The sequence below is a fragment of the Pristis pectinata genome, chromosome 12 (genome assembly GCF_009764475.1).
Source record: "Pristis pectinata isolate sPriPec2 chromosome 12, sPriPec2.1.pri, whole genome shotgun sequence".
Taxonomy (NCBI): Eukaryota; Metazoa; Chordata; class Chondrichthyes; order Rhinopristiformes; family Pristidae; genus Pristis; species Pristis pectinata.
The window spans coordinates 27,309,357-27,330,497 of record NC_067416.1 but is presented as its reverse complement, the minus strand read 5'-3'; the positions used below and the strand labels follow the sequence as shown (position 1 = coordinate 27,330,497).

Below are 21,141 nucleotides of genomic sequence, written 5' to 3'. Positions count from 1 at the left end.
GAAGTGCTGTGGAGAACGACTTGAAAGGCCCATATGCTGATGAAAGAGTATGATGATTAGAGCAAAAGATGAATTATTTTAAATTATGACTGAATCTTTGATAGTAAAAATGGTCCATTTTAAAAATCAGAAGACAGCTGAATAAGATTTTGGAGGGGACAGTTTAAAAAACCACAGAGAGCAAAAAGATCTAGATCAATGGCAACTAATGAGTTTAGCTAAAATCAAAGACATTTTGGGGTAGTAATTCATGTTTGCACTCTCATACTAAACATGCAATTTAGTGTGTCAGGTACCTAATGAAATCCCCTCCAAAAATTCAGTTCCATTTAAATTATTTATTTGATTGACCTCTTCTAACATCAGTTCCACTGGTAAGAAAATTTGAGTGGATTCCCCCACTGATGCTAGAGTTATAATTGGGATTAGAGCTCAATTATGCTATTGGACCCCAATTTACATATTTAAAGCAGGACCCCACTGGTTTTAGGCAGGTACCTTTGCCACATGTTAAGAAGAATAGTTTAAAGTTCAAGACGGCTGGCTCTAGATGAGATGTTTGACTGGCTTCAAAACAAAACTCAATCAAGGCAACTGAACAAGGTTTGCGACAAAATTTTCCTTTGCACAACTCTCCAAAAAAAGAGAAAATTAGCAAGATGGAACAGAGCAATTTTCTGTATATTCCTTGGTGCCTTAGCACCAAATGAGAAATTCAACTCCTGACTTTTCACTATGATTTCTGTTTATGCTACCACCCTTACTCTGGCATTACATATAACCCCCATCCCCAAAACATCCACAATAGTGCAACACACAGAAATGAGACGTTCAATGTCACTGGTCTGTGAAAAAAACAGCTCTCATTACTTGCAGACTTTACTAACCTTTCCCCCTCGGTGAAAAATGCTACTTAAAGGATCAACTGTCAAACTGCAATCTTTGACATTGAGATCTGTGACTTTCTGTGATCTCAAACACAGCCTCAGGCATACCTTGACCGTTTTGCCCAAGGGGTCACTATCACGATTACTTTCAGCTTCCTAGTCAAAGGGTCATTCCAGGCTGCTGATGCTCATCTCTGCCACATCTCACAGTTCACTGCTCACTGTTGCAATAGACAGGCTACCCAAAATCTACACTGAAGAGAGAAGACTTCATCACAGGCAGAGTGGGCACAAGAATTTGCCAGCTTCCCCTAAGTGTAGGCATTCATAGATCACACACGTCCTTTTACAGACCCCTCTGGCAACTTCCTCCTTGATTGTGCCTGGTTGTGGTCCTTGGAAAGTTTCTGTAGCCACCATACATAAAGGAAATGACTCCCTCAGATACTGTTCATCAATACCCTGCCCTGTTTTCTCTCATCCCCGATTGCCTTGGACCACTCTCCCACCCTCTTCCCATCACTGCAGCATCCATTCATTCAGTAGCAACATCTCCAGTACCTGGAAGGGTTTTGCTGGTATTGCAGTGTGTCCCTTTAAGAATGGCAGCAGAGATCACACCAGCAAAGCAAATTACTGGCAACTACAAGAACTTCCAATAGAACAATAGAGAATGCTGCACTAAAACTGACTTTACAGCACTGTGTTGCACAGGGTAAGCCAACAATATTATTCTGTGAACCTTTCAATTGAAGATCTCTGTCATTGTGCAACTTTACCATGTATTGTTAGAGTGACCGCCATGTGCGTTTTAATGTCCTTAAAAGATATTTAATTAATTTCTAGCTTTTGGTGCTATATGACTATAGGTCCTGTATGCATTGATTCTTCATATTTCACTGTTCTTTGGTTAAAAAAAGCACTGGATCTTCACTGATAAATGTTTCAACTAACAACTATCAGTTTTTGCTGACTTAGAAACTGTGTCTAAAGTCATTTGTACACCCACAGTAGTAGATCAGAAGAAAAATGCAGTTAGTGACAGGGTAGCATTCTCCTCTTGAATTCCAAACATACTGTAACTCTGCAAATTGTGAAATAATTTACCTGTTCAATTTTCTGTGGTATATTGGGATATTGGGATGGTGTCCTTGAATTCCTGCCTGATATCCCCAGCTGATTCAAAGTAAATAACTGTTGTTAGCTTAACTGCATCAGGTAACATGGCAGAAACATAAGTACAAACCCAGACACAACACAGGTCCCAGCTAATAATACCCAGGTGACCCAGTGAAAAGGGAACAGGTATCATTATTGAGAAACAACTGTGACCAGGTAGAATGCACATTTCATTTGGTGAAAGGTATAAATGGACCTTGAATTACACCTTTGGGTAACAATTTCTTCACAATTCTAATTTCCTGGCCAATTTTTACCACATGGAATTAACCAACATCCAGTTATAATGATACTGGAACTGGTTTGATTAGAAGACTGGATCACACAAAATTATAAATTAAACACAAAAATTGGAAATGTGTTTGAAAATGATCTCAGTCTGTTATCTGTCAAAAGTAATGACTAATATTTGGTTCTTTTCAAGTGGTTCGAGGGCACTCTTAACCAAATATTTCAGCCATGAGTGAACTATCTCCGCTGATACCGTATTAGGAAATGGAATTGTGGAAGAAATGAAAATAGAGCTTAGTTAGCAGTTTGGTACTTAGTTACGTGAGTTGCTTATGCTGACTGCAATCCTTTTAGCTCTCTCTAAAAAAGATCCTAGCCATTCAATAATCATTCAAACAAAGCGTTGTACAAGGTCAGGGCAGACGGGATGTGTTGCTGGACCGCAGATTAAATATCAAAATATCTGAGAATACCCTCCCGAGCAGTAATTTTTCTTTCAGAGTTTAGTGTAGAAAATTTTTCACTAATGAGTAGCATTTGAAATCACCACTTTTCATTATTATTTTGTGTCACATACAGCACATGCAGTATATTCAGCATTCAGGATATATCTGGGGAAATTAATTTTCTTAAAAGCTTCTACGAGATCTCAACAGCAAGTTCATTGTTCCAGGTTTTTTTTCATGAAAAAAATATCTGGATCTGTTTTCAGCTTGAAATTAAATGCTGCTCAGGTCACCCACTACCCATCTGGGAGAGCTCCAATTGAGCATATATTCGGCCTCAGGCCCATTTACTGCTGACTCATCGGAGACATTCATTATTGACCTTTTGGGAAGAAAGAGTGTAGATTTGGGGAGCACTCCTGTCGCTCTTGCATCCATTAGTAAAATATGTCAACATTGTGACTATTTTGTGTTGAGGAGCATGTTGGCTACGAACTTTTATCTGTAATGTGGGCAAAAATCCATAAATTTACGTAATTAGGACAGAATTTGACTGCCTTAGTGCCCTGCTTTTTGTACTCTTAAAAACCCAGAATGGGGCCCTGGAGAGGTAGAATTTGGAAGGGTGGGGTGTGAATGAGATCTTTGGATTGAGGGAAGTGAGACATTGAATTGCATTTCAGAGGTGTGGCCTTGGTGAGTCGAACATGGCAGATTAGTTTCAGGGGCTGGTGGGATATCACTCAGGTCCATAGATTGAATTATAAAAGGAACTCTGCCTTCAGGATCTGGTTGATTTTGCTTCCCTTCACTTGCCAGATTACCCAAGTTGAGAAAGCTAGACTACTGATGTTAGATCTACAATTCTGCAGAAACCTGAGGCACACTTGGTCACTGATAGACCTTTATTATTGACCTTCCTGTTGAGAACAGGTCACTCACCCAGTCTTCGAGCTTACCCAGTTACACCAGAGATGGCCCCATTCACAGTGGTTTTGATCATGTTTCCTAACCCCATCCACCCACTAACCCAAATCATAATCAACATTCTCTCCCCCACCCTCAGGGTTACAATGACACCAATTTACGTAAAACAAATACAAAACATAGATTTGGTAATAAAAAAGGCAGCAATGTAAATAAGTAATCAGCTTATATATCACCTTACTGGGAGCTGCTGATTGTGTGAATACTAAATCGGTAAAATGGTAAATTGGTTTATTATTGTCACGTGTACCGAGGTACAGTGAAAATCTTTGTTTTGCATGCCATCCATACAGATCATTTCATTACAACTATGCATTGTGGTAGTACAAGGGAAAACAATAACAGAATTCAGAATAAAGTGTTACAGTTACAGAGAAAGTGCTGTGCAAATAGACAATAAGGTGCAAGGCCACAAAGAGGTGGATTGTGAGGTCAAGATTCCATTTTATCGTACTAGGAGACTACCATTTAACAGCAGGATAGAAGCTGTCCTCGAGCCCTGTGGTATGTGCTTTCAGGCTTTTGTATCTTCTGCCCAATGGGAGGGGAGAAGAGAGGATGTCCAGGGCATTTGGGGCCTTTGATTATGTTGGCTGCTTTACCGAGGCAGCTAAAAGTGTAGACAGAGTCCGTGGAGGGGAGGCTGGTTTCCATGATGTGCTGAGCTGTGTCCACAACACTCTGCAGGTTATTGTGGTCTCAGGCAGGGCAGTTGCCATACCAAGCCTTGATGCATCCGGATAGGATGCTTTCTATGGTGCATCGATAAAAATTGGTGAGGGTCAAAGGGGACGTGCCAAATTTCTTTAGCCTCCTGAGGAAGGAGAAACACTGGTGCACTTTCTTGGTCATGGCATCTGCATGGTTGGACCAGGACAGGCTATTGGTAATGTTCACTCCTAGGAACTTGAAGCTTTCAACCCTCTCAACCTCAGCAATGTTGATGTAAACAGGAGTGTATGCACCGCCCCACTTCCTAAAGCCAATGACCAGCTCTTTTTTTTTGCTGACATTGAAGGAAAACTCAAACTCTACAAGTCAAACTCAAAATACTAATACTCAAAGTATGTGGAAATAATCTGTTCAGTGGCTTGTGCACAGAACACAGGCCATACAAGACAGGACTTCTGCATTAGAAGATGTAGCTGTGACTAATTGATTTGACAAGGTCAGCAAACTATTTGAGCTGAATTCACTGTTTTTGGCTGATACTAATGTACATACACTTGGGGCTGGATTCAATGTTCAAGGCATCCCAGCTGATTTCTTTGCCCCTTCTGAGATCAGGGGTATTGATATCAGCTTTAGTCAAACAAATCTTATCTCGGCTGAGACCAACTGTTACAGACAAGGATTGAACTAGGTACCTTTTGGTTTGCCCTGGACTCTGGATTTAACCCAGGAAAGTACTGGTCCTACTAGAACTAGCTTTCAGGGAATTTTAAATTGTTAATGTATCAATGAATGTGTGCATACTGGCTGGTTCTTGCATGAGTGTTTTTCTACGATATAATGTGTTGGGAAAATCTTTACCTCCAATGGAAAGAGGAGCTTTGACTGGTTAGTCAGTTAGCCTCACAATTTGACATCAGTGGAGGTTTGTGGACAGTATTTGCCTTCTTTCAGTAGGAAATGCCAGCTAACACTAAACCACCTAAAAATAAGACAAAGAGTTGCATATATATTGATTGGCACTTGTATAGCCAAATAATTAGGACAGCTTGTTTAAGGGTTTTGTTTGTTTATTTGCTCCTTCACAGGATGGGGACATCACTGGCAATGCCATTATTGACCTCTAAAATGGTCCCTTTGGAATGGTCCCCTGTAAATGACACTGAAGTAGGCCTCACAAGTGTTAATGTGTTGGCCATATCCCACAGTAGTGTCCAGACTTGCATTGGTTATGACTGCACATAAGGATAGGGATAGGGAAGTTGCTCCCAATGGCAAACTCTTCATGCTTCAGTGTGTCGGGGGGGGGTGTCCCAAAAAGTAAATTGCAGGCTTTATTAAACACAGTAAATACACAGTTTTCCTTTGTAATTGATCCAGTTTATAAACAGGTGAGTTTACACAGCAGGTGGATATGTGAACCATATGTTGTGCACTGTATGTTCAGTAAGGTCCTAGGTCTATCTCTGGCCAAGTTATGTGATGCCACTTGGACCAGCAAAGAGGACATTTTAATCAGCTTCAATACTTTTTGTGAAAATATCAGGTCAAGTCAAGTTTATTGTCATGTGCACAAGTACAGTGAGGTACAGGTACAATAAAAAATTTGTTTGCAGCAGCATCACAGACATGTAGGTGCAGACGACACACAGAATATAACTTATACATAAATTATACAAGATAGTTAAGGGAGGGAGAACAAAAGACAATGCAAAACAAGACCTTAGTGCGAAAAAAAAACCATCAGAGATGTCCATGGTGGTGCAAGAGGTAGTCCCTAGTGTTCCATTACTGAGGTAGGGTTAGGGTTGTGCAAGTTGATTCAAATCCCTGATGGTTGTCACAGATTAACTGTTCCTGAACCTGGTGGTGTGGAACTTCAGGTTTCTGTACCCCCTGACTGATGGTAACAGTAAGAAGCGGGCATGACCCAGATGGTGGGGGATCCTTGATGATAGATGCTGCCTTCTTGAGGCATTGTAAGAACAGTGACATAAAGTGATAAAATGATGCATGTGTGGCAACTCATTGTCCGCGCAGGCGAAGCGGCTCGGCGGTCGGGGCGCGCGTCGTCAGAGCAGCTGGGCCCAAGATAGTGCTGGGCCTTCGTCTTCCCCGAGCGACGGGGGAGAACCCGCGTGTGCGAAAAGATTTCGATGACATAGCACTTACGTCATTTCCGCTTTCGGAAGGCGGGAACCGCGCGGCTTAAAAGGCCCGCGCAAGGCAGGTAAATAAATCAGTCTTGTTCCACAGCTTGCAGATTCATGTCTTTATCATCGCATCGCGGTAGCAGCCGCTACATTGGTGACTCCGACGATCCAAATGGATTTTGGACCCACACGATGAACGACAACACAGCAGCCAACGCAGTGGCACTCAAGCTGCCCACTTTTTGGACGCTTCGGCCCCGCGTGTGGTTCGACCAGGCCGAAGCCCAGTTCCAACTTCGACAGATCACCTCCGACTCCACACGGTACTACCACGTGGTCAGCTCCCTGGACCAGGAGACAGCCGCCCAGGTCAGAGACTTCATCCAGTCTCCTCTGGAGGAAGGCAAGTACCCGGCTTTCAAGGCCCTTCTCATTCGGACCTTCGGTCTCTCCTGTCGCAAGCGCACCTTCCGCCTGCTTCATCTCGACGGCCTGGGGGACAGATCTCCATTGGCCCTGATGAACGAGATGCTGGCCTTGGCTGAGGGACACAAGCCCTGCCTGATGTTCGAGCAGGCCTTCCTCAAGCAGCGACCCGACGACATTCACCTGCTGTTGGCTGACGCCGACTTCAGCAACCCACGTGAGGTAGCTGCCCAGGCAGGTGTCCTGTGGAAGGCCAAATGCGAGAGCAGTTTGTCCGTCGGCCAAATCGCCAGACCGTGTGCCCAACGCCTACCTAAACCAGTCCCAGCAGCCGAGCGACCACACCCCAGAAACACAGACGACGACACTGACGACCAGCTGTGTTTCTACCATCAGGGGTGGGGCGCAGAGGCCCGTCAATGCCGCCCACCCTGCAAGTTTCAGGGAAACGCCAGGGCCAGCCACCGCTGATGGCTACGGTGGCTGGCCACCAACACAGCCTCCTATTCGTTTGGGACAAGCAGTCCGGGCATCATTTCCTTGTCGATACTGGAGCAGAGATCAGTGTTTTACCCCCGACCGGCCGCGACACTCGTAGCAGGCAACAGGGACCCGCCCTCAAAGCAGCAAATGGCACAACAATATGGACTTTCAGTACCCGTACAGTCCAATTACAATTCGACGACAGCCGTTTTACCTGGAACTTTACCCTTGCCGCCGTCACCCAGCCACTCCTGGGAGCCGACTTCCTCTGGGCCCACAGCCTGTTAGTCAACCTGCGAGGGAAACAGCTAGTGCACTCCAGAACCTTCCAAACTTACTCTCTGGGAGAAGCCAGCCTATCAGCCCCGCGCCTGGACTCCGTTTCCCTGTCTGGCAACGAGTTCACCAAGCTCCTAGCCGAGTTCCCATCAGTTCTGGCATCTCAGTTCACGAATTCGATGCCCAAACACGGGGTGCAGCACCACACCCCTTCACGCCCGAGCACAACGACTACCTCCAGACAAGCTCCGCCTGGCGAAGGAGGAGTTCCGCCGCATGAAGGAGCTGGGGATTGCTCGCAGGTCAGACAGTCCCTGGGCCTCCCCCCTGCACATGGTCCCCAAAGCCACCGGCGGGTGGAGGCCCTATGGCGACTACCGCAGGCTGAACGACGCCACCACCCCAGACCGCTACCCCGTCTGTTATATCCAGGACTCCATGGCAAACCTACACGGGACCCATGTCTTCTCCAAGGTGGACCTCGTCCGGGGATACCACCAAATCCCGGTCCACCCTGACGACGTCCCCAAAACTGCGCTCATCGCTCCGTTCGGCCTCTTCGAATTCCTTCGAATGCCGTTTGGCCTTAAGAACGCTGCGCAGACCTTCCAGCAGCTGAGGGACGTGGTAGGCCGCGACCTGGACTCCATGCTCATTTATTTAGATGACATCCTCATCGCCAGCCGTAACCGCCAAGAACACCTTTCCCACCTCTGCAGACTGTACTCCTGCCTCAGTGATTTCAGCCTCACTATCAACCCAGCCAAGTGCCAATTCGGACTCGACTCTATCGATTTCCTCGGCCACAGAATCACCAGCGAGGGAGCAACACCCCTACCCGCCAAGGTAGACACTATCCGCCATTTTCCCTGTCCCAACACGGTCAAAGGCCTGCAGGAGTTCGTTGGGATGGTCAACTTTTACCACCGTTTCATCCCTGCAGCAGCCCGTATCATGCGCCCTTTGTTCTCGCTGATGTCTGGCAAGGGCAAGGACATCGCCTGGGACGACGAGGCCGCGGCTGCCTTCATTAAGGCCAAAGAAGCCCTAGCAGACGCCGTGATGCTGGTACACCCCAGGACAGACGTCCCAACTGCCCTCACAGTGGACGAATCCAACACCGCGATCGGTGGGGTACTGGAACAACTAATCGAAGGCCGTTGGCAACCCTTGGTGTTTTTCAGCAGGCATCTTAGGCCACCCGAACTCAAATACAGCGCTTTTGATCGAGAACTACTAGCATTGCACCTGGCAATCCGGCATTTTCAGTACATTTAAGAAGGCAGGTCTTTCACCGCGTTCACTGACCACAAGCCATTGTCTTTCGCCTTCTCTAAGATCTCCGATCCCTGGTCAGCCCACCAGCAGCGACATTTGTCCTACATTTCCAAGTTCACAACGGATATCCAACATGTCTCCGGAAAGGACAATGTCGTTGCTGATGCGGTCTCCAGACCGACCATCCACAGCCTGTCCCTGGGTGTAGACTACGTGGCCCTGGCTGACGCACAGCAAGCCGACGACGAGCTGCCCAGCTACAGAACCGCAGTCTCAGGCCTGCAGCTCCAAGGTTTCATAGTTGGCCCAGGTCAGCAGACCCTCCTGTGCGACATCGCAACTGGTCAGCCCCGCCCTAATGTTCCTGCAGCCTGGCGGAAACGTGTTTTCGACTCGGTACACGGGTTGGCGCACCCATCCATCAGATCAACTGTCCGACTAGTCGCCAGAAAGTTCGTCTGGCACGGGCTGTGCAAACAGGTCAGTGAGTGGGCCAAGACTTGTCCACACTGCCAGACATCAAAAATCCAATGACACACAAAGGTCCCGCCACAGCAGTTCGAGCCTACCCGTAGAAGGTTCGACCACATTCACGTCGACCTCGTTGGTCCCCTGCCAGTTTCAAGAGGAGCGCGGTACCTCCTTACCATCGTGGACTGGTTCACGAGGTGGCCAGAGGCAACACCTCTTTCAGACATCACGACTGAGTCCTGCGTCCAGGCACTGGTCACAACTTGGGTCTCGTACTTTGGTGTTCCGGCCCACATCACTTCAGACAGAGGCACCCAGTTTACCTCCAGCCTATGGTCTGCATTAGCGAACATACTAGGAACGCAGTTGCACACCACCACGGCCTACCACCCTCAGTCAAACAGGTTGATAGAAGGTTTCCACCACCATCTGAAATCAGCCCTGATGGCCCGCCTAAAAGGTCCTAATTGGGTCGCTGAACTTCCCCAAAGAGGATCTCCATGCTTCGTCAGCCGAACTCATGTACGGTGCACCCCTGGTCGTCCCAGGGGAGTTCATACCCGCCCTTAGGGGGCAAGAGGAACAACCCGCAGCAGTCCTGGAAAGACTGCGCGAGAGGCTCGGCAGCTTGGCACTGATTCCCACTTTGCGACGTGGTCAGTCCCCATCCTGTGACCCCAAGGAACTACGAGACTGTAAGTTCGTTCTCATTCGCAGGGGCACACCCCAGGCACTGTTGCAGCAACCATACGAGGGGCCGTTCTGGGTCGTCAGAAATAATGGGTCCACCTTTATTTTGGACACTGGGGGCAAGGAAGAAGTCTTCACGACGGACCGCCTCAAACCGGCCCATTTAGACCTACAACAACCGGTCGAGGTCCCAACACCGCGACGCAGAGGCCGACCACCTATGCAACGGCTAGCACAGCCCGTGAACTTTGGGGACCGTATTGCCGGTTCTGGGGGGGTTGTGCGGTGACTCATTGTCCGCACAGGCGAACCGGCTCGGCGGTCGGGGCGCGCGTCGTCAGAGCGACGGGGCCCAAGATGGCGCTGGGCCTTCATCTTCCCCGAGCGACGGGGGAGAACCCACGCATGCGAAAAGATTTCGATGACGTAGCATGTACGTCATTTCCGTTTTCGGAAGGCGGGAACCGTGCGGCTTAAAAGGCCCGCGCAAGGCGAGTAAATAAATCAGTCTTGTTCCACAGCTTGCAGACTCATGTCTTTATCCTCGCATCGCGGTAGTAGCCGCTACACATGTACCTTATTACAGCTTCTTGGTAGCACTTAATTCACAGCAGTAGGGATAGAGGAGTTGCTCCCTGACAAGTAAATAAAGGCACAGCACATGGTACAGCCTCCTTGCCAACCATGCATTTAGTCTCCTGGGAACTGGAATCCGTCCAGTGTACATTATGCAGTACTAAAGTGATGCTTTATAATTCTTAATAGGCTATTTTATTGAGAGCATTTGGTGAGGCAATGACTAGGACCTAGACCACGTCAGAGCCAGAAGTCATGGCCCTCACTACGGCAATCTCACATCCACTTGCTGATGAAGTAGCACTGCCTCTAATGAGACACATTGGCACAAGTGTGGCTGTTGGTCAGCACACCTTTTCGAGGCAGCCACATCATCACATTTAGTGTTACTAACTGATGCCGCCTTCAGTAAAATAAGTATCAGGAGAGAAAGAGTAATCCTGATGGTATAAAACTGCTGATGTTCCATTAAGTACCTGTACTTAGGTAGCAGGAGTTGATTAGTGTGTCGACGAAACAAACTAAAGGGACTAAAAAGAGGATAAGGGAAAAATGGGAAATGCAAAGATACCAGTCATCTGGTAGAATCAAGAGGACCAAGAAGTTCTTTGCAAGAATATAAATTAAAGTGAAAATATCTCCAATATATAAAAAATATTAGAGGACCAAGAAGTTCTTTGCAAGAATATAAATTAAAGTGAAAATATCTCCAATATATAAAAAATATTCCCACTAATACAAAAGCCAAAAACTACAGAAGCTGGCAGTCTGAGATAAAAACAGGAAATGCTCAGAAGGTCAGGCAGCATCTGTGAAGAAAGAAACACAGTCAATGTTTCAGGCTGAATATTTTAACAATAAATAGCAAATAATTAAACAATATTTGATTATCACTTACTAACCAATCATTTTTGATTATCATTTATTTACAATAATAAACTTCAAGGAATGTTTCTATTAAGCATGTCTAGCTTGGTCTATATTATATAAAATGAAAAATGAAAAAAATCATAAACAATATACCAGTCAGGTCATGCTCAAAAGAAAGATCTCTGCAAGGTTGTTTATGTGGATAGCCAGCTAGTTGACTATTCATTTTAAACATGTATTGTAGGAGGGAAGGGCAAATTAATAATGAAAACATTTACATACAAGGTTTTTTTGTGGGGAGTTTCGGATTTCTATCAACCCCAGCTCAGTTATATTGCTGAATTTTCACAACAGAGCAAAGGGGTGCTTGTGGGACTTTGCTTCATTAACAGGGCAACAGTGAGCTGCAAGAAGTGTGTAATTATGTTATTTTTCTGGAATTTCCTTCCATTCTGGCATCATCTGAATTAAAGGATTTAACTCTCTTTCTGCTTTAAAATTGATAAAAGCTGTTCTATTTTTGCCTCAGTTGTGACATTGTACCCAGTGAAACAATGCTGTATTTTCCCATTGATGAATAGCATTGTGTTGTCTGCTCTGTTTTTCTCATTGGTAACTTTTCCCAAAGTAAATGGATCTTATTCTTTCTCCTGTCCAAGCCCCCACTCGACTGACTCAACCATCTCCCACCCCGACCATCCGTCCTTTGACCAAGTATAAAATGGAGAATTGATACGGGTCAATTTTCCCACTCCCTACAATGAGATTCCCAGGGTAATTTTGTAACAGATTAGGAACTGAATGAGGCACATCACTGAATTAACCTTCTCTCCTTCCATGGTTCTGACCATCAATGCTCCCTTACTTAATGCCAGTGTAGTCAAGTCTCAGGTTAAGAGTGGGAAAAAAAACACATTTCACTTTCCTCTTGCAGAGGATAGTGAATCTCTGGAATTCTCTACGGCGGGGTGGGGGGGGGGGGTGGTGGTTGGGGAGGCTGAATCATTGTGGATACTTAAAGAGGAAGCTGATAGATTTTTGAAAAAAAATCAGAGAATTGAAGTCTACGAGGGACTGGCACATCAAAGGAGAAGATGCCTGGGGTAGATTAACCATGATCATTTTGAATGATGGGGGGCAAGTTTGATGGGCTGAGCGACCTACTCTTGCTCTTATGTTCTTATAATTCTTCCTGAAGGCTGACCACATCATTACCATTGTAGTACAGAACACTTGAATCGTTCACAAAGTATGGATGAGAGAGCTATCACAGAATCATAGAATTGTCGTGATAAAGATGAAGGTCATTTGGCCATCAAGTCCATTCTGACTCCTGGTGGGGCAATCTTTTAGCCCTATTCCCCTGCTCTTTTCCTATAGCCCTGTACATTATTTGCTCTTGCTTGTTGCTGTCTATTTCCCCATTGAAAGCCAGACTTTTATCTATGTCCACTACTCTTACAGTCAGTGGGTTCATAAACACATTTAAAAAAAAGATTGCCCTCACATTTCCTACCTTTTTTGACCAAGACTTTGAATCTGTGTCCCCTAATCCACAATCTCTCTACCCATGGAAACAGCTTTTCCTTATTTACCTTGTCTAAACCATACTTACATTGTACACCTATGTTTAATCATCTCTCAACTTTCTTTGTTTCAATAACCCCACCTTGGAGTTCAAGTCTCCCATCCCTGGAATCACTTATTGACAACTGAGGAAATTAATTATCATTTTCTGACATGTTTAACATATTAAGAACCAAGAGCAAGTTTCTAGAATTGTTATAACTGTTCTTTATTGCAAATTTTTAATCAAATTATCAAATTGAAGTTCAAAAGAAAACAATTCAGAGAAGTAGACAAAAGCATTGGACTTGCTTGTGAAGTAAATCAGACTGCTTAATCTTGTGGGCCTTGCAGACATAGTAAATTAATTACTGTTGCATGCAAAGGATCATCCTCTTTCCTGGAGATTGCAACATGTACTCAGATCTGGTTCTGCAGGTACTTTCATTTCTCTGGGACCTCACTTAAATTTTCATTGTTTTGTATGTATTGTTATATCTTAACGCACGTAAAAATGTAGGGGCTGAAATTTTGCCCCTTTGTAAATTTATAATTTTCTTTAAATCTGCTGAGTACACGTCTGCAAACATGGCTCTTATAGACAGGAAACAAAACAATGACGTAAGATAAATCCCCAAAATCACTGTGACCCCTGCTGCCTTGGAGGAGGACAACTATCAACTATATACTTTATATTTTATCTAAATAGCTGCATAAATTATCTACATTACTTCAGGATATTAATAGATTATCACTAAGTATCATATGATCCTTGTCCTTCATCTTCATTTTTGTACTTTCAATTCAATGTCACTAAGATAGCAATCAGAAGGCGAGACATTCCTTAGGTTGGGGATGGTGAACTTGTTGCAACATGCATAACACTCACTAGGGCTGAGTCGAGGTAACTGTATTCAGCTCTGGGCCTTTCCTGATTTGAATGAGCAGCAGCCAGACTCATTTATTCTCTGAATCACTAAGAAACTGTTGTCCATCATGGTTAAATGACACATGACTAGAAATTCATCCCCAGTCAGTAAAACTAGGGCTCTACATAACACTTAGCTCCCAAAATTCAGCAATGGAATGAACTTCACAGTACAAAACACTGCTGCTACTACATGGTGCTAGTGCCCAGAGACAAACTTCTAGGCCAAAGTTATTGGCAGTAGAACTGTATTAATAAACTCAAACCGTATCTTATAAACAATCTCGTTATTTCACAGGGTCCTCAAACAAAAGAGTAATTGTCAAATTGCATGGTAACCCAGCCTGACATGCATATTTATGTAGTTTCAAAGTGAGGAGACAGGATAAGCAATACAAGGACACTGTGCAAAATTGAATGAAATTAGCATTCATTTAATATTTTTGCTGAATGCTGGTGTTGAAATGGGAAAATAAGTGTTCAGCTGAGTGAGTAAATTACTGATGGGTAATAAAGAGAACAGTGGAATAATTAGGTACAAATTCTTTTTTTACTTCATGAAACACCACTTCTACTTCATGCTTCATTTCACCAATTCCATGAGCCATCAGCCTCAACATACAAGAAATGAAAACACTAATCGGATCAGAAAATCAACACAGAAGATGCTTTGGCTGCAGTTCTTTTCAAAAATAGATATGAAGCCTAAAATGGATCTGCCCTAAAGCACTACTGTTGCATAAAAGCTGATTTCAGTGCTATTTTCTTGCTGTGTATTATGCTGCGTGGATAAAAGAAAAATAAAGACAATAAAACTACAAAAACTGGAAAACAATGATCTGACCCAAAATACTAATCTGCCTTTTCTATTTACAGATGCTGACTGAGCTGCTGTGTATTTCCAGCATTCTCCCTACTTTATATTCTAAACTGTCTTTGCAATACTTTTGATGGTGACCTTTTTGGACTGTGAGGCTCTCCGGGATTATTGGGGCTGCAGGATTACTCAAGCAATGCTGTTCACTGGAATGTATCTTTAATTGAAGCCTAAGGGACTAGTTGGTAGCCTCTTCTTCAGTTTCTGTATAATAATTATCAAAAGTAGCTCCCTTCAATCTGATAAAATAAATCTTACTGACTAAGAAGGATGTACATTGCAGTTGTTGAAAGGAAAGCAAGTCCAATCTAGTTTGAGATTGCAAACTAATCATAATACCGTTCGTAAGTACGGGCATTCGTAAGTCGGGTGCTCGTAACCTGGGGACTTCCTGTATTTATAGACGACTTAAATCATGGGATAGAAAGCCACGTATCCAAGTTTGCCAATGACACAAAGGTAGGCGGCGTAGTAAGCATAAATAGAAGTATTAAATTACAGGGAGATATTTCTATATAAAGTAAATGGGCAAGATTGTAGGAAATGGTTTCCATTAAGGCAAGTGTAAAGGCTTGCGTGTTGAGTCAAAAATAAGTAAATCAGAGTACATTCTAAACAGTGGGAATTGAGGAGCAGTCAAAGTCCAAAGGGACATGGATCTATAAGGTCTCATCAGGAGGTGCAGAAAATAATCAGAAGGGTTAATTGATTGCAGACTTTCTTAGAGGACTGGAATGCAACGTAGTAGAGTCGATGCTGAAATTATACAAAGCCTTGGTTCGGCAACAACTTTAGTACTGTGAGCATATACCTTAGGAAGGATATATTGATCTTCGAAGGCATCCAGTGCAGATTTAACACAATGATACTTGGATTCCAAGGGTTAAATTACAAGGGGAGTTGCAAAAACAAGGGTTGTATTCACTGGAATTTAGAAGGTTATGGGATGCTGTTACTGATGTTTGAGGTATTAATAGTAAATAGAGAGAAGATTTTTACTGTACTTTGAGGAATCTAGGACGAAGGAGCATAGTGTGGAAATTAGAAATAGACATTTCAGGTGTGAGGTTGTAAAGCACCTCAACACACAGATGCTGGAAGAGCTTTGGAATTCTTCTGTGATCATCAGTGGACCCTGGGACAATTGTTAATTTTATGCCTGAACTTGATTGACTTGTGTCAGTCATAAAGTCATGGAGTCATGCTGCTTGGAAACAGTCCCTTCAGCCCAAAGGGTCCATGCTGACCATCAAACATACAATTACACTAATCCCATTTTATTCTCCCCAATTTTTTATCAACACCCCCCAAACTCTACACACTAGGGGGAATTCATAGTGGCTAATTAAACTACCAATCCGCACGTGTCTGGGATGTGGGAGGAAATTCACAGGGTCACAGGAGAATGTGCAAACTCCACAAAGGTAGCACCAGGGATTGAACCCAGTTGGAGCTGTGAGGTAGCAGCTCTACTAGCTGCACCACTGTTCCACTCAATTGTGCCACCATGCCGCCCTTTAATAGTAGATAGATTGAAATTTTTATTGCGCTTCACGGGGGAAATCCACTTACGTTCTCTTGCTGGAGAGCAACATAAGTGTTTGTCATTAGAGAATAAATTTGGAGCATTCAGAGAGAACAGTAAAAGAATGTTTTTTTTGACAGTCTTACTGGAAATTATGTGAATTTAAATTCAAAAGTCCCTGAGAAAGCTCGAGGGGATTGCAATGTATGATTAATCAGCTGCATTACTTCCAATGCAGTGGAAATTTTTTCTATTTTCATGTGGCTGGCTGCGCTCTCTCCTCTCCTCCCCCTCTCCTGCAGCCCCCCCACCACTCCCCCCATGCCGCCTGCCTCCTTACTTTTGACCCATCCCCTGGTGGATCTGCTGTCCCCTCCTCCCCCGCACCTGCCCATCACTATCCCTTACCTGCGTCTACCTATCACCACCTTGCGCCCACCCCGCCTCCCCTCTTTTGTCCACCTATCACTGCTCTGTTCCTCCCCCCTATATATTGGGCTTCCCCTTTTCCTATCTTCAGTCCTGAAGAAGGGTCCTGACCCAAAACGTTGACCGCCTGCTTTTCTCCAGGGATGCTGCCTGGCCTGTTGAGTTCCTCCAGCATCTTGTTCTTTTTTTCATCTACATTCCAGTATCTGCAGTCCTTTGTTTCTCTAGTGTCCAACTAGCTTTGAGGGTATCAATCTGTCCTCTATAACAATTAGTAGAATAACTGAGGTGGGTATCTGGGAGATTTTCATGGAGCATGGATGTGCTCCCCTTTCTCAGTAATAATTACATTCATAATCCCACCACTGCCACTCCAGCAGTGGCTTTGGTATTGCCTGTCAGTTCTAATTACTATCACTCATGCTGAGAAGGTACAGTCTGAAAGTAGGACTGGTAAGTCCAGAGCTGCTCGAAGTTATCCTCCAAGATCATATTGAATGCCCCAGTTGAAAGTCAACAGCCTTCCAACAGCCCTTGGTGCAAAACTCCATAGGACCTCTGGGACAGCCAAAGGCACATGTAAGGCAAGCACAGTTTATGTTAGCCATGACTTGGCTGGGTAGCATTGTCTCCTCAGAGTAAGCAGATTGTGCATTCAAGTCCCGTTCCAGTGACATAAAATTCTGAAGTGACCCTTCAGTGCAGACCTGAATGAGAATTGAGAGTAGTTATTAAGCTTAGGCCCTGTCTACCATTTAAACTGGAGGTAATGGACCCCATGGCACCATTTCAAAGAGAGGCAACGGGATTATCCCTGGTATCCTATTCAATTTTTTATCCCACACCCAATGTCACAAAGACAAATTGGTCATTGAATCACGGTAATTTACAGCACTAAAAGACCCATTCAGTGTATTCAGTCAAAAATGGGACTTTCAATTCACCTCATTTTCCAGCCTTGGTTACGGCTACTCAAGTTATATTTCCAGGTTTTCTTTAAACATGGTGAGGAACTATTGCACTGCTGTTTGTGGGATTTTGCTGTGGAAATTAACCAGTGTGTACTCTACATTATAGTAGTGATTATACTTCAGAAGTGAATTTGACTGAAAGGCACTTTGGGATGATTTGAGGTTGTGAAAAGCACAATAAGAGTGAAGGTCTGCACAATGCTGCTGGATTAACGTTTCTGTGCCGGCGGATTTATAAATTTGATGTAGAATGTTTATTTGTGTTGGGTTTATATTGTTGCATTGTTACCAAAGTTAAAGGCGGGGGGGGGGGGGGGTGGTCTGCTTCTTAATCAATAACTTATGGTGCTCGGACGTAACGGTCCTGGCGAGCTCCTGCTCACCCAGCCTGGAATATCTAATAGTGAAGTGTTGACCATTCTATCTGCCAAGGGAGTTCACTTCAGCTATCCTGATGGCAGTCTACATCCCACCACAGACGGACATGAAGCCTGCACTCAATGAGCTATACTCTGTGGTCAACAACCTTGAGGCCCTCTTCATCATTGCAGGGGACTTCAATCAGGCCAACCTCAAGAGTGTGTTACCAAGATACTATCAGCACATCTCCTGCTCCACCAGGGGCGCCAACACCCTTGACCACTGCTATACAACCATCAAAGATGCCTTCTGAGCCACCCCTCGTCCTCACTTTGGGAAATCAGACCACCAGGCTGTGCTCCTTCTCCCTGCATACAAACAGAAACTGAAACAGGAGGATCCGGTACAGAGAGTTGTGCAGTGCTGGTTTGAGGAAGCAGATGAGCTCCTACGTGACTGCGGACCAGGGAGGCTCAAAGAGAGTCGTCCCTACAGAAAGCAGAAAGGGGAGAGGGAAAGATGTGACTGGTGGTGGGATCGCATTGGAGCCCTTTCCTCTTCCCACTCAGTCCCGAAGCAGGGTCTCAACCTGAAACATTGAATTACACCTTTTGCTTCCACAGATGCTGCTTGACCCAGTGAGTTCTTCCATTGTTCCTTTTGTTCTTCCAGATTCCAGAATCTTCAATCTCTTTAGTCTTCAACTTAGATGCATGATCACCTCAAAGTTCTCCAGTGTTCAACTTGCTAAGAGATGATTGTTGACGAGTGGAATGTAAACCTTTACAAAAACAGAAAATGCTGGAAATACTCAGCAGGTCAAGCCACAGTTTGACCAGGGTCTCCAACCTGAAACGTTCACTCCATTTCTCTTCCCACAGATGTGGACTAACCTGCTGAGTATTTCCAATGTTTTCTGTTTTTGTTTTAGCTTTCCAGCATCTGCAGTTTTTTTTATTTTCCTTTGCCATGAACTCCTGTATTAGAACCTTCTTTTTCTATAATAACTTTAAGTATATTTTAATTATTTTAATCATGAGTGACACATAGAATGCTGGAGGAACTCAGCAGGTCAGGAGGCATCTATGGAAGGAAATGGACAGTCAACATTTTGGGACGAGACCCTTCATCAGGACTGTTAAGCAACAGTCATTTTAATCAAACAAATCATTTTAATCATGATATTGAGCCAATGAAGACAGTAACATAGAAGGCTAGCAGTTTGTATGTAAGTGAGCTTGGATGTTGGTGTGGATGTTCCCTTGTCTCTTTCCTTTACAAATGAACAAAAGGCACTGTATGACACTGAGCTGAGGGGTCAGCCAAATGACCCATTCCCAGCCATTTCTTCAAACTGTTGTCATTCATAAAGAAAGCAGACAAACAAATACAAGGATTTTTGCCTGAAGTTAAAAGGAAACATTGAGGGAAATGTGGAACAAAACCACTAATTACAAAGAGTTTAAAATAACAAAAGATCAAAATGAAACTTGTTTTTGTTGCAAAACAGAATGAAGAATAGCAGCAGAGTAAAGACTGTCTAGGATTTATCTTGAGGTGTTCTGGGAGTGCGAACGCCACTGTTGTTGAGTTACTCTGGTTACAGATGATCCCAATCCTGCCTTAGAAAAATAGACAGGGATGCTTTTTCTCATTGCTTAACATAACAACTGTTATGATTCATACTATTTTTCCTCAGAAAGTCACCCTGCATATCAATCAGCTGGGTGCAGGCAGACTAGGTTTTCAATATACTGTGACTTCACTGCCTGATCAGTGAGATGAAGTTTGCTATCTTGCTTTGGGAGAGGGTATGAGATTACACCTGGTCTTGATGCTGACCTTCACCTGATGTCCACAATAGGAACATCCCTGTTGATTGGAAAGCCCGGTTAACTTCGCTCCTCAAGTACAAGAACATGGGTTCAATCCTGACCTTGGGTGCTGTCTGTGTGGAGTTTGCACGTTGTCCCTGTGACCTTGTGGGTTTCCTCTGGGTGCTCCAGTTTCCTCCCACGTCGCAAAGACATTAGGGGTTGGTAGGATAACTGGCCACAGTAAATTGCCTCTAGGGTGTAGGATCCCGGGTAGTTGAGAATGTGGGGAGAATAAAAATTGAAATAATGTGGGATTAGTGTCAATGGGTGGCTGATGTTTGACATGGAGTCAAAGGGCCTGTTTTCATGCTGTATCTCTCTGTGACTCCATGACCAAAACAATGTACGTCTTTAAGATCAATGAATGTAGCACACAATAGAGGTTAAAATTCAGACATTTTTGTTTGGTAAGGCCCTGTAGCCCATCAGATGGGGTAACTTTATATTATGGAGGAGGAGGGGGGCAGCTCACAGCTTGCACCGGTGATGATTACTGTGGAAATTCTCAACTGCCAAGTTCCCTTTTCAGAACAATAAGGCCTCGTGTGAAGAGCTTCTCGTTTCTCTTATGAACTTCCCTGTCAACCCTTTCTCTATCTTGAATGATTAACTTGAGGGCCTACATTTAGACATTCATTAAAAAGGTTAATCAAGAGATTCAACAATGAAAAGGTCTGGGCACTTAATGTAAGCATTGCTGACGGGGGGCCAGGGAAGAGGATGAGCAGGTCTGGACAAATAGGAGGAAGACTGGAAAAGTTGATAGTCAGAAGAGCCTGATTGTAAATGTCAGGGGTCAGGATGAAGATCAGGGAAGAAGTTCTGGGCTACTTTAGGCCACTTAAACTTGGAACAGCAGCCAGCTGCAAGGGTGGGCCAATGCCAGCACTGGAACCACCGGTATTTGCAAACAGCAGAGGTACACTTTCAGGAACATAGAGTTAGTGAAGTTAGGGAGATAGCATTGCAAAGGTGAAGAG

At 44.3% G+C, this 21,141-nt stretch overlaps 1 protein-coding gene across 3 annotated transcripts in view; it reads right to left on the bottom strand.

Annotated features, from left to right (window-relative positions):
• pwwp2b (PWWP domain containing 2B) overlaps positions 1-21,141 on the bottom strand; it is a 177,017-nt gene that overhangs the window by 74,822 nt on the left and 81,054 nt on the right. The window contains exon 4 of one of the 3 annotated variants that reach the window (XM_052027799.1): positions 18,947-19,065. The exons of the other annotated variants lie outside the window; for them this stretch is intronic. The gene's annotated coding sequence lies outside the window, so the exon portion shown is untranslated. Of the gene's footprint in view, positions 1-18,946; positions 19,066-21,141 lie in introns of those variants that run through there. 3 annotated transcript variants of the gene reach the window in all.